We start from the raw sequence: 13,638 nt of genomic DNA on the forward strand, positions 1-13,638 counted from the left end.
TGCCCCGGGGGACGGCTCATCCTCCTTCCCTGGACCCAGTTAACTAGTCTGGGGTGAGCTATCTTCCCATGACTCATCCTGCCTCTGTGGCTCAAAACTTAGGTGCCCATGTCCATGACGGTGAGGGGCTCCAGCACCCAGGCCTTGCCAGGGCCTCTGTTCACTGTGCTGTCTGCAGACCGTGCCAGGGGAGGCTGAGCGCGCTGCAGAAGCAAGAGGGAGCAGGAAGGCAGGCGGGGACACTGTGGGCTTTGCTGGTGGCGAGGCAGGCACAGCTTCCCAAAGCCCAGAGACACAAGGGGCAGAGAATTCTGGGATTCAGGGAGCCACCACCGGAAGCTAAATGTTTTCCCTGTGGACAGTATCTGGCTGCTACTAACCCACTAGGACCCTTTCAACCAAGCTACACACATTCTCCTCCAAGCAGCTCTCATCCGTGAATTAGCCCTCAGATGACACACACAATGCTCTGTTCCCAACTTCAGCCCTCAACCTGTCGGCTTAAGATGTTGCTAGACAGCCAGTCCTCCTCTGATGTGCAAACCTGATGTGCTCTCCTTCCTCGGGAGGGACTAGGATGTGTCAGCCCAGTTAGGAATTTCTGCTGGATGCCAGGAAGGATGGACAAACATTCCACAAGTAACAAGAAAAGTTTGGAACCTCCAGAGATTACCTCAGTGGTATTACCCCAAGAGCTTCCAGTCCTCTGGTCTGTATCTTGGCCTCCTCCCTTGCCATGAGCATCTCCCCTCCAAAGCTGCCTGGAGAACCTGCAGCTTCTCTCCCATGTGGGCTGATCACAACAGCCAGGACCAGCCCGGGGGATGGCTGCAGGGATGGGGCTCGCTGGGTCCCCCTCCTCCAGGACAGGGTGGACACCTCTGTGGTGCCAGAGGGTTTCCCGTGAAGGGCCAGCTGGGTTGGGCAGAGGCAAAGAGAGTTTCAGGTGCCCGAAGGCCTCAGGCGTGGGGATGTCCCAGAGGGAGCCACTGCCTTCCCTGAAGTGCTTGGTTCTTGGGGAGTCTGGGCGGGGCTAGGGGAACCTGCCTGGGTGAGATCCCTGGTGCTGTATCTGGTGACATGTAGGAGCTGGGCCCAGCAGGACTGGGCCCAAGAGCCCCACTTTGGACTCCTGAACATGCCTGGAGGGTTTCTGCCCAGTGCTCTGAATGTCAACGTGAAGAAATGCACTTGAGAACTCAAGCCCACATCAGGGCCTTATGTAGAGAGGTACCATCCCTGCCCCCACCATGGAGGTGATGGAGGTGATGGAGGCTCGGCCGGGCGGGGTCCAGGAGCCTACCTTCCTCCCACTGCCCGAGATGTGGGAGGGCCTCCCCTGACAGCCTGGACACCACAGGCATGGTCCAAAATGGGGCTGCACACAAGCAGGGGAGCTTCTAGGGGTGATCAGAGAGGCCACAATATCCGGACATGGCTAGAGCCCCGCTCTTCCAAAGGAAGAGGTCTTAGCCCAAGCCAGTGCTAGGGGGCAGAAGAGGAGCCCCCACGCTCAGTCAGGGACAACGCAAGGGAGGAGGCTGGCCCTGGGTTGCAGCTGGGTGGAGGGGTCATCCCTCAGGAGCTGTGCCAGCCTGCAGGACGCAGACCCCAAAGCAGGACGGAATCAGGAAGGAAGACCACCAGAAGCCAACCAGCAGGGGAGCCTGGGGGATGTGGCTCACAGGAGTCGGCCTGCCAGGGTGGGAGAGGGTGAGGCAAACAAAATCAACAGCACAGGAGGTGTCGGTTTGAGGCTGGGGTCCGGCATCTCCTCCAGCAGAGATGAGGCCACAGCAGGTGTCAGGGCTAATACCTCCCTAGACGCAGTCACTTGTCTTGGTTGCAGGAGACTGAGATTGACTGGGTCAGAAGTGAGGGCACTGTGTGACCGGCAGCTCTGGACCTGGGAGTGGTCCCACATTCATAGCTTTACTGAGCTCATCTGGAGGGTCACTGGTCCTCCCTCCACGCCCCACAGGGAGTGCCCATCAGTAAGCGTCCCCGCCCTGATGGCAGATTGCCTGATGCTCTCTATCCTTTCCTAGCCCAGACCCCAGACAGATGCCATTTCCACAGGGAAGGGACAGCAGCAGAAAGGGTACCGGGTGAGCCCCCACCAGTTCCCCCAGGGCAGTCTCAGACATGAAGTCCCCTGCCTGACCCCAACATAGGTAGACTTCCCTGTCCCCACCTCCATGGTCTACTCTGTGTCCTGTTCTAGAATTTGAGGTTTTGTGCTTCCCAGATTAGGTCTTTCACTGCACCTGTTCTCCTCTTAACTGCCTCCAGTGGGGCCTTTGAGGTCACCGTAGCGTTTTCTGGATTTTTCATTTCTTTGTAAGTTTTCCGTATCTCATTCTTTTCCGCTTTTGTCTCATCATGTTCCCTTTCCAACTCACTCTGTTGGCTTTTCATTTTTGTTCCTCATTCATGGAAACCACGTCCTGCTGCATTCTATGTAGGATGCACCACAATTGCCTGAAACCTTCTTCTAGATCTTTCTGCAGATATATTTCGGAGGTGTTTCCTCTGCACATCCTGAAGGTGTGTGCGAACGTCACATCTCACTCGGTTATTTTTGTGATTTTTCAGTCTGTGCTTAGTTGGAGAAGGATGTTGGGAAAGTGATGGAATATCAAAAATGGCAGGAAAATAGCCTGCCCGTCATACAGAGGATCACCTAGGAGCTCAGAGAGTAGCTGCCCAGCTTCTGGTTGGCGCAGACCCCCGGGGCTCTGAGTGGAGACAAGAGAGTGGGGAGGTGGTTGCGTTTTGCTCGTCCCTCATGGAGGCATTTGGCCCGTGGGCCATAAGCTGAGGCTGGAGGAGCTGTTTCTCTCTCCAGAACCTTATTTATTTTATTTTATATTTTTTAAAGATTTTATTTTTCCTTTTTCTCCCCAAAGCCCCCCGATACATATTTGCCTATTTTTAGTTGTGGGTCCTTCTAGTTGTGGCATGTGGGACGCCGCCTCAACATGGCCTGATGAGCGGTGACATGTCCGTGCCCAGGATCCAAAACAGCGAAACCCTGGGCCACTGAAGTGGAGCGGGCAAACTTAACCACTCGGCCACGGGGCCGGCCCCATCTCCGGCACCTTATTAAAGCCAGTTCTTCCTGATTCTGGCATCACATTGTCTGTCTGTCTCACTTCGGATTGTCATGAGTTTGGGTCCTCATCTAAGCCTTCCTGTATATACTGCCCTCTCCAAAACCGGCTTTGGATCCAGGAACTGTTTTGCTAACAAATTACATTCAGATTTGTGAGGAGCAGAAGTTCAACTATTTCATTAATGTTTTTTCCTTTTTCAAGATATGAGGATGGAAGCTCTTAATTAATTCCATTATTTTGCTATTTTATACTCTATTTTTGCTTATATATTTCTTACTTAATGTTATTTATATTGGTTTCCTTAACACTTCTCTGTACCTTTTCTAAATTCTTAAATGAACTCTTATTTCTGAGTGTGGCTGTATTCATGCCCCAAAGTTTTAATATATGACAGTCTCACTTATTTTCTAAATAGTCTGTTGACTTGATTTTTTCCCTAACAATTCCAAGTGGGATTTAATTTTTCTTAATTTATATTATTAATTTTAGCTTTATTGATATTAGCTTTCGTGCTTGTACACTTTCTGGTTTATTAAATTATTCATCCCTATGTTTTAATCAATTCTGTAAACGTTATGTGAATACTTTGAAAATGAGATGAATTCCTATTTGCACAGTTTGAAATTCTGTAGACATTCAATCCATTTTACCTTTTATATTACCATGTCCAAATCTTTTGATCCCTTATTAGGTTCACTGAAGACTGGTAATGATGTTGTAAAAATGCATTGGGATTTGTTTTTATCTATTTGTCCTTACATTTTAATAGTTATTAGTTGTTATTTATTCAGTAATTAAAGGTTCGGTATTAATATATGTATTAGATAGAATATACGAGGTTTGCCTGTGGTAACAAACAACCCCCAAATCTGATAGCTTAAAGATTTCTTTCTTGCTGGTGCAATGTCTGCCGTGGGTCTGGGCAGCCCTCCAGGGGAGCTCCTTAATGAACAACGGCTCAGCGTTGCACCTCCAAGTCCAGGAGTGTCTCCTTGATTGACTGGGCATGGAAGAGAGCATGCTGGGAGGTCAAGCTGTCAAGGGCATCTACCCAGACGTGACACCTGAGATTTACATTCACATGTCATAGGCCAAAACAGGTCACACGGCTGCGTCTTATTCTGAGGGCCTGAAGACGTGTGGTCCTCCCTGTGCCCAGAAATGGAGGAGACCTTCATTTCAGCCAACAGCAGCACGCCTGCGCTGATAGGCAGCTGCCACCCAAAGAGCTCTTTCATCGTGTGCTGTGCACTCTCTAGTAAATTCTATTTTATCTGATGCAAACATTATCAGCCCTCCTTGATTTTTATTTCTGCTTGATATCTTTGCCCAAGCTTTGCTTCTTTCCCTTTCTGTGTAATTTTTTAAATTTTGTTGTGTTTATGATGTATTAGATTAAAATATATGTAATTTGAGACATTTTGCATTTTAATAAGGAAACCTAGATTGCTCACATTTATTGTCATTATTGCTTATGCTTGAGCCAACTTCTTCATCTGAATCTTGATTTCTTGTTTTTTAAGGTTCTTTAATTTTTTTTTGGCTTGTATTTTCTCATTTTATTTTATGATCTATCTTAGTTTCTTAACACGGAAAAGTATAAAGATGAAAACAGAAATTAACTATACTTATACCACACACATAACCCCTTGTTGACTAAAAATTAAAATACAAGTAATACACATTTATGGTAGGAAAATTCAGATAGTTCAGAGTTACAAAATAAAAAAGGGAAGTCTCGGGGTGAGTGGTTAAGTTTGCACACTCTGCTGCGGCGGCCCAGGGTTCAGATCCCCGGCGCGGACATGGCACCGCTCGTTAGGCCACGTTGAGGCGTAGTCCCACATCCCACAACTAGAGGGACCTGCAACTATGATATACAACTATGTACCGGGGCAGGGGTGGGGGGCGGTTGGGAAATAAAGCAGAAAAAAAAAAAAAAAAAAAGATTGGCAACAGTTGTTAGCTCAGGTGCCAATCCTTAAGGAAAAAAAAAAAAGGAAGTCTCATCTCCTGCCTTCCATAATTCCTCTCTGCAAAGCTTAACAAGTGTTAAGTCTTTTTAAAGAACAGTTTTATTGAGATACAATTCACATACTAAGGTGTACAATTCAATAATTTTTAGTATATTCCAAAAAGTGTGCATCCGTTAACCATTTTTTTAACTGAGGCCATAATAGTTTGTAACATTGTGAATTTCAGTTGTACATTACTATTTGTCAGTCACCATATAAGTGCACTCCTTCACCCCTTGTGTCCACTGCCCCCTCCCCTTGGTAACCACTGAACTGTTCTCTTTGTCCCCGTGTTTATCTTCCACATATGAGTGAAATCATACAGTGTTTGTCTTTCTCTGTCTGGCTTATTTTGCTTAACATAATACCTTCTAGGTCCATCCATGTTGTTGCAAATGGGACAATTTTGTCTTTTTTATGGCTGAGTAGTATTCCATTGTATATATATACCACATCTTCTTTATCCAATCATCAGTCAATGGGCACTTGGGTTGCTTCCATATCTTGGTTATTGTGAATAATGCTGCAATGAACATAGGTGTGCATGAGTCTCTTTCAATTGTTGATTTCAAGTTCTTTGGATAAATACCCAGTAGTGGGATAGCTGCATCATATGGTATTTCTATTTTTAGATTTTTGAGAAATCTCCACACTGTTTTCCACAGTGGCTGCACTAGTTTGCATTCCCACCAGCAGTGTATGACGGTTCCCTTTTCCCCACATCCTCTCTAACATTTGTTGTTTTTCGCCTTCATGATTATAGCCATTCTAACAGGTATAAGGTGACATCTTAGTGTAGTTTTGATTTGCATTTCTAAGGTTCTTTAATTTTTTTGTTCCTTTTTATTTAAATTTTTTTTCTGTAGACTGTTGCGCTTACTTTTATCTTCTGCAATGATTTGGAAAGTGGACATCCTGCATTTAATTCTGTTAGAGGTTCCATTTTGCTTTTCATGAAAATTATTAAACCCACATTTGTATTATTATCAAAATCAAAATCACAAACAACAACTTCCGGCTCCTTCCCAAGGAAAACAAAGAATTTAGTCCATTTGCTTCAGCCCCTGCATCGTCTGCCCTTCCTGGGTCTCGCTTAACGTAATCTGAGAACACTCTCATTAGCTGGACCGTTAAAATCACGAAGACCTCCTCTCCCCCAAATTCCTTTAGCTTTCTTTTCGTTGCCCCATTTCCATCAGATATTTAGACTTTCGACTCTAACCCTCTCCCGCAGATGGGGCCCCGTGGCACACTTATCTCCTAATCTGGGCTGGTTTGCCTGCCCACCCGCAGGCCCGGGGTTTGGATTTCAGCCCCAGTGTGTGGTGTGTGCGTGTGTGGGGTGGGTGTGCAGGGCGGTGTAGGGGCGGTTGGGGCGCTGCGCATCGTACCGGGCGGCAGAGGCCGCGCTTCCTCGCCGGAGTTGTCGACACCCCGCTTTCCCGAGCTGTGGAGCCGGCACCGGGTCTGCGCCGCGTCCCCGGGAGGAACACGCAGCTGCCGCGCGTGGTTCCTCTGGCCCAGGAAGCGCAGATCCGGAGCTGGAGAACAGACCCGTCATCTCCGCGGCTGGCGGGCTCTCCGAGGCCTCCCTCCGGGGTCTCCACTCCCTTCATCTCATCTGCTGGGGAGCTCCGTGACGGCCTTGAGGCTTCTGGTGTGAGCAGGACAAAACAGGGTTCCAGCTGTCCTGTTTGTATGGTCAAGCGGGGTCAGAGAAGGCGCTCCACACCCGGATGGACACCAGGGGGCGCCACGGCTCAGGAAGGAGCAAGGGCTCCCCTGGGACAAAGGCAGGCCAGGCGGAGGATGCCGGCGAGAAAGGCAGGGCATCCAGGTCCCGTGGAGCGCCCGTGTATGAGGGCATGGACCCCAGGCGTGGGTGCTCAGGGCGGTGGAGGATCCCGGGTGGGCTTTGAGCCCTCAGAAGCGCTGGGGGCTCCCTCTCCTGGCTTGGTGCTCCGGTCAGTTGGTCTGTGGACACAGCCTGGGCGTCCTTCCTGGACACTGAAGGCCCAGTGCTGGGGTGAATCCGGGGTGTGAGCAAAGAGGGCCAAGGTAGGCTGGCTGCAGCAGCGGCCCCCGGGCTCCGACAGCGGAGACAGCCTGGGGGCCTCCGGACAGCGTCTGAGGACGGCGCGGCTGCTCAGGTCCTCCTCTCCGAGGCCTGAAGCGGGGATGCGCAAACCCGTGGGCTCGAGTGCCCCGTCAGTAAGAACTCTGGTATAGTTATTTATTTGTACGTTATACACATGTCCTTCTGTGTGAATAAAATATAAATTTCGTTAAATATAAGCAATGCTGTGTTAATAAAATTCTAAGATTTTATGTATATGTATATTCATACTTTCTTCCCAGACCCTGGAATAGATTACAGCCCCGCGTGCAGAGGGCCGGCAGAAGAGCCCGCAGGCCTTTCCACGGGAGGCCGGTCAGGGGGATGTCAGCCTCCTCCGTGATCCACATCTGCGAGAAGGGACGGGAGAGGAGGAGCTAAACTGAGGGAAAAGGTTTAGATCATCTTTTGAGGCTGGAAATGGGGTGACATCTGGCAGGATGTTTGCCAAATGGTGATAGCTATTATGTCTAGATGAGGGATTTCAAGTTGCTCTGACTTTTTATTTTTTGTACTTTTTGGTTGTACTTGCATTGTTTGCAATGAAGAGACAGTGTATATGCGTGTGTGTGTGTGTGCATGTATTTTTGTGTGCATACACACACACACAAATGTTCATAGCAGCATTATTCATAGCAACCAAAAAGTGGTAACAACCCAAATGTCCATCACCTGGAGAATGGAGAAATAAAATGTGGTCTGTCCACACAACAGAATATTATTTGGCAATAAGAAGAAATGACGTACTGATACGTGCTACGACATAGATGGAACTTCAAAACATTCTGCTAAGTGAAAGAAGCTAGACACGGAAGGTCGCATACTGTATTGTCCCATTGACGTGAAAGATCCCAAGCAGGCTAATCTGTAGAGACAGAAAGTGCGTCCTGAGTGGTTGCGGGGGCTGGAGAGGGAGGTGAGGGGACCGGGTGGTGATTGTGAACAGGGATGGGATTTCTTTGGGGTTAGGAAGACAGTCTTTACTTGATTTTGGCGATGGTTGCACAACTCTGTGAGTAAACTGCAAACTTGAAGTGTACACTTTAAATGGGCGAAGTGCATGGTATGTGAATTATATCTAAATAAATCTATTTAAAAAACAATAAGGTTATTTCAAAAGAGAGAAGAATTTCAAAATTTCAAGAAAGAAGACTCTTACGGGAGACAACGTGTGTCAGGGTCTGCTCTTGGCCCCTGGCACATGGAGAGCGAGGAGTCTATAAGACGAGGTGCCTGAGCACCCAGGCTTCCCCAGCTGTGGATGAAACCCCATCATTGGCGGTGATGCCCGGGTGACCACAGCCTGTAGCCTCCTGCCGCCCACAGCAGTCATCCTGCTCATTTCAGGGAAACTCCAGAGGCACCACACGCTTTCTTCCCTTTTCCTCCAGGTTGACAGTCGATGGCTCACAAGTCCTCAGAGGGGTCACTGGCCACTGCCACACTGTCAATGCCCCCCAGGGACAGTGCTCTGCTGGGCCCTGAGCTCTCTGGGTGCCCACATCTATGGCTGGGGTGGGAGAGGCTCTGCGTCCCGAAGCGGGGCTGCGGGGCTAGATCCAGGTCTGTGAGCTGCCCTGGCAGCTGCTGCCACCAGCCGCCCTGGCCTGTGGGCCTTGAAGCCAATCCATTGCGGGAAGAGGGCAGAGGCAGAGGGTGACAGATGGCCCCAGGCATTCCTCCCTTCCTCAACTTACCATGATGCATCCTTTGCATTGTCCTTATAGCCCACCCAACACCTCCAACACACCCTCAAAACTCTTTCTTCCTCCTTCAGCCAAGCAGCAAAGGTCTTTGTGCTGATCGACACCTACTAGACGGCCAGAAGGGCCATTAGCCCCCGGGGCCATAGGAGCCATCCCCCTGGAGCAGAGCCAAGATGCTGTGTTATCCGAAAGGGCAGAGATGGCGTCTCTGTTGTTTCTATGTTCCCAGCATCTAGCCCAGTTACTGGCACATCCTAGATCCTCGACGAAAGTTGTGGGAGCAGAGGGCCCCCTGGAGGCTCCAGTGCTGATCCCTGCATGTGGGAAGTTGGGCGACTCTCGCCGGCAAGACCCCTGGGGTGATTCTTAGGGGCCACTCACGGAAGGGACAGGAGGCCGTGAGCAGGCCACGTTCCGTTATCTGCAAGTGAAGTAAAAGGGGCTGGCTGGGGGGTCGGCTTCTGTCCCTTGAGATGGTCTCAGAAACAGAGCGTGCCCAGGGCAGCTCTCAGCTGAGGCACGTGAGTAAGGAGAGCCCCGCCAGGAAGTGCTCCGTCTCAGCGCCAGGCTCCCTCTCTGCACATCTCTGTGCTCCAAGGCAGCAGAGAAGGCTGCTCAGTGTGTTACCGCCCGTATCAACGTTCTAAGACTTCCTTTACAACCCTGCAAAGCCCATTTTCCCCGGCGCACGGCCTCCATCTGTCTTCTGGCACCATTTCCGTTTTGCGGGCTTTTCCTGTGATGAGAAAGTCTCTCTGACCCTTCGCACTTCAGACATCTTAGGACATGTGTGGTTAAACAGTATCTTTGCCCCTCTGAGCCTCAGTTCCTTATCTGCAAAATGGGGATGACACCTAATTCAGAAGGCTGTGGGGAGGATCAGATGCCCCAGTGAGGCTCTTAGCTGTTGGCACAGTTAATAAACAGCAAGAAGGATAAAGTGTGCATGGCTACCCTGGCAAAGGGCACTGAATACAGGGGTGGATATGCAGCTCCTGGGTTATACTTATTTCAAGTGAAAACATATTTCCCAGAAACAGAATTCTAAGGAAGATACCTGAAAACATCTAAGTAGAACGGTTTTAACTCTAATGCAGAAGCAAAAGCTGCCTACCTGACCTTCCAAGCACATCCTGGGTCTGACCACATCATGCCTCTTTTCTGCTCCCATCCTGCTCAGGCCACCTCCGTCTCGTGCCTGGACAACCACCAGAGACTCCTCATGGGGCTCCCTGCTTCCAGTCTTACTCCTCTCTCTTCTCCACGTGGAAGCCCAAGTAACTGTTCCCACCGCGGGGCCTTTGCACTTGCTGTTCTCTCTGCTGGACATTATTTCCCCAGATAGTTTCATGGTGCATTCACTTCCCCAACCATCTTATCTGGAACACCTTCCACCTTGCCATCCCACACACCGGGAACCCCCTTTATTTTTGTTCTGACATTATGTGCTTATTTGTTTACTGCTTGCCTTTCCCATTAAAACGTAAATTTCATCGGGGCAGGATTTTGTCTTGTTTAACTGGAAGTCCAGCGTCTAGACTCTAGAACACGAGTGCTCAATAGAGATTTGTCAAATGAATAATTCATCATGTGTACAGCTGAGTCTTGCATAAGCACTCAGTTACAAGCAAGTTAAAAAAACACATGAGTTGGGGCCACCCGGTGGCATAGCGGTTAAGTTCATGCCCTCCACTTCAGGGGCCCGGGGTTCGCCATTCAGACCTCTGCACTGCTTATCCAGCCATGCTGCGGCAGGTGTCCCACATATAAAGAGGGGAAGATGGCCACAGATGTTAGCTCAGGGCCAATCTCTTTCTCTCAAAAAAAAAAGTAATTTAATGGTAGTAACTTTTAGCCAGTTCTGAAAATCTAATCTGTCCTTTTAAATGTGCATCCTGTTAAAAACCCTGCAAAGTCCTGTGAACAGGAAGAGCGGCCTGGCTATATCAGGGAGGTGTCTGGAAACTTCCAAAGCTACTCAGAGACACCGCTGAGGTCTGAGTTGTTCTCAGAAAAGGGAGCTCAGGGCCATGAAGGAGAAAGTCAAAGGCTCCTGGGAGGCGGCAGGAAGCCAGATCCACCCAGTCAGTCCTGGACCCTGGTCCTTCTCTGGCAAGCTCTCAGGAAGCCCCAAAGGGCACCTCTAAGAAGGCCTTCCTCGCCTGGAGCCCTCTGTTCTGAGGTCAAGGTCGAGGCCCTCAGGTGCCAGAACAGCAGCCAAACCCTGTGTTTGAGGGGGGCAGAAAGAGAGGCAAATAACTGGCTCTGTTACAAGTTTCATTTTTCCAAAGTCAGTGGGGTAGTGCCTACATTCGTCAAGATCCATCGAAGTTCAAACTCATCGAACACTTCCAATGGGTACACTCACTATATTTAAATTATACCTCACTACAGTTGATTGGAAAATAACAACATGAAAGGTAACCAGAGGGAGGGGTGTCGCTGACGACAGCGGGGCTCTCAGCTCAGGTGACCCTCCGCGCGGAGAGAGAGGTCAGGGGCTGTAGGAGAATCAAAAGGAGGGAAGGGCTCACGTGGAGCTGTGTCCTGCTTCTTATAGAGTATAAATGTTTTCTATTTTGTATTACAATTTATGTTTTATTATAATATTAAACATTATAATAGAATATATTACATTAATATAAACATTATACTTATATAAGTTATTTTAATAGGAGACAATCTTTGTTGCTGACCCCAATGCTTTGACACTTTATGTTCCAAACAAAACAGGCACTGACCCAGACACACTGGGGGTCAAAGTTAAGCAAGGACTAGGACGACAGCACAATTTGGTCCAAACGCGGCGGCATTTAAGTTTAGCCACTAATTCCCAGCATACCGTCAGTCATTCTTTATTAAGAAAAAAGAGCGGGGTGGGCGTCTAGCTAGGGCTTCTCATCTGCCGCACCTGCAGGTCCTTAGAGAATCTGAAAGCGGAGGCCACAGGGGAAAACCACAGCCCGCTGGTGCCCTCTGGTGGTAAGGGGGCAGGACTGCATGGGATTCCGAAGGTTAAAGCCGGTGGTTTCGGACCCAGGGCTCTGTCGGATCTCTCAGAACACAGCGCCTGGGCCCCATCCCCAGTTTCTAATTTGGAAAGTCCGAGGTGGGGCCTGAGAATATGCATTTCTAGCAAGTTCCCAGGTGCCGCTGCTGCTGCTGTTGTTCTTGAGGCCATGCTTTGAGAATCACTGGTTTAGGTTTATCTACCCCACCACCTTGCTTCTCTCATATTAGACTGGACGCTAGGAAATTAATTAAAACAAGCATTTTTCTATATCTCAACAGTAGTTTATGGGAGACTTTTTTGATCTTGCAAATTCTGCAATGTGGTTATAATTTTTTTTTTTACTTGAGGAAGATTAGCCCTGAGCTAACATCTATGCCAATCTTCCCGTTTTGTATGTGGGTTGCTGCCACAGCACGGCCACTGATGAGTGGTGTAGGTCCACGTGGGGGGCCACTGAAGCAGAGACTGCAGACCTTAACCACTACTCTACCAGCCAGCCCCTAGCTTTTTTTTTTTAGCAAAACAAAAAGACCCAAAGCACATCCACTCTTGTTGGAGAATTGTCACCACAGTGCCCTTCCAAGAGGCAGGCACAGCCCACCTTTGTGAAGATGGACTGGGCACTTCAGACTGGGGCCCTCCTTTGCCTTTTTAATAGCCTTCCATCTGAGGCCCTGTTCTTGCACGGGAAGGATGTGGGCTGTGCCCTGACCCTGCAGGGCTGGCTCCCCAAATACGAGCTGGGCCCTGGAGGAGCCACCTCTCCTCCCACTGGGCTGGTGCTCTCGCCTTCTGCTGGGGGGACTCCAGACCCACTCCTCTTCTGCCCCCAGCAGGCCCTTGTTCTGCATTTCTCCAGGCTGCTCCTCCAGGAGCTCTTGAGACCCAGGCCCAGCCCCCGCCCCACCTGTCTGCTGCTGGGTCAGACTGGGGGCTGCAGATGAGGACACGTGGCTCCCACTGGCTTTGCAGAAAGGAGAACTCCCAGACACCTCAGGGGCTGGAGAAGACAGGCTGGGGGGTGGGGACAAGGGCTTGGAATCAGCATTGCCAAGACCTCAGGGACTTTCTCTGCATCAACTCTCTGGCTCTCTCTGAGGGTCAGCTGGGTTCTCTTAGACCTGAGAGAACCGTGAACTTGGCAGTTCCCACACATCCCCCTTCCGGCTCTATCATCAGAAAGGACTGGGGGCTGGGGGACACTCTGGAAAGAAAAATCCCAAGGATGGACCCGAGTTGCCCTAGCTGGGGTCAAGGACCCACACTGAGCCAACTGACTGTGGCCAGAGTCCAGGCGGCTTGTGTTAGGCACCCCCTCCCCATGAGGACCACTTGCACTTGGTTGGCTGGGAGCAGGACTCACCCTCCCAAAGGGAGCTGGGCAGAAAGTGCTGCGTGGGAATGGGACACCATTCCCCTGGCTCCTAGGGGTTGGAGCTTGAATCCAGTCCCAAGGCAATGCCCACGGTGGCCCAGGTTCCCTCTGTGGTCGGCTCTCCCTTGTGCTGTGGCTGACATAACCCATCTGGGCTCTGCACATGGCTGCGCTGCCCCTTCCTGGACAGGTAGGGGCGCTAGAGAACAGGGATGCCTCCTGTTCAGAGCTCCCCACCCCTGACCAGAGCAGAGTGCCCCTCCCCCTGCAGGTGCTGGCAGGGTGGACTCTCCTCTT

This window comes from Equus asinus, chromosome 19, assembly GCF_041296235.1.
Source record: "Equus asinus isolate D_3611 breed Donkey chromosome 19, EquAss-T2T_v2, whole genome shotgun sequence".
Classification (NCBI taxonomy): domain Eukaryota; kingdom Metazoa; phylum Chordata; class Mammalia; order Perissodactyla; family Equidae; genus Equus; species Equus asinus.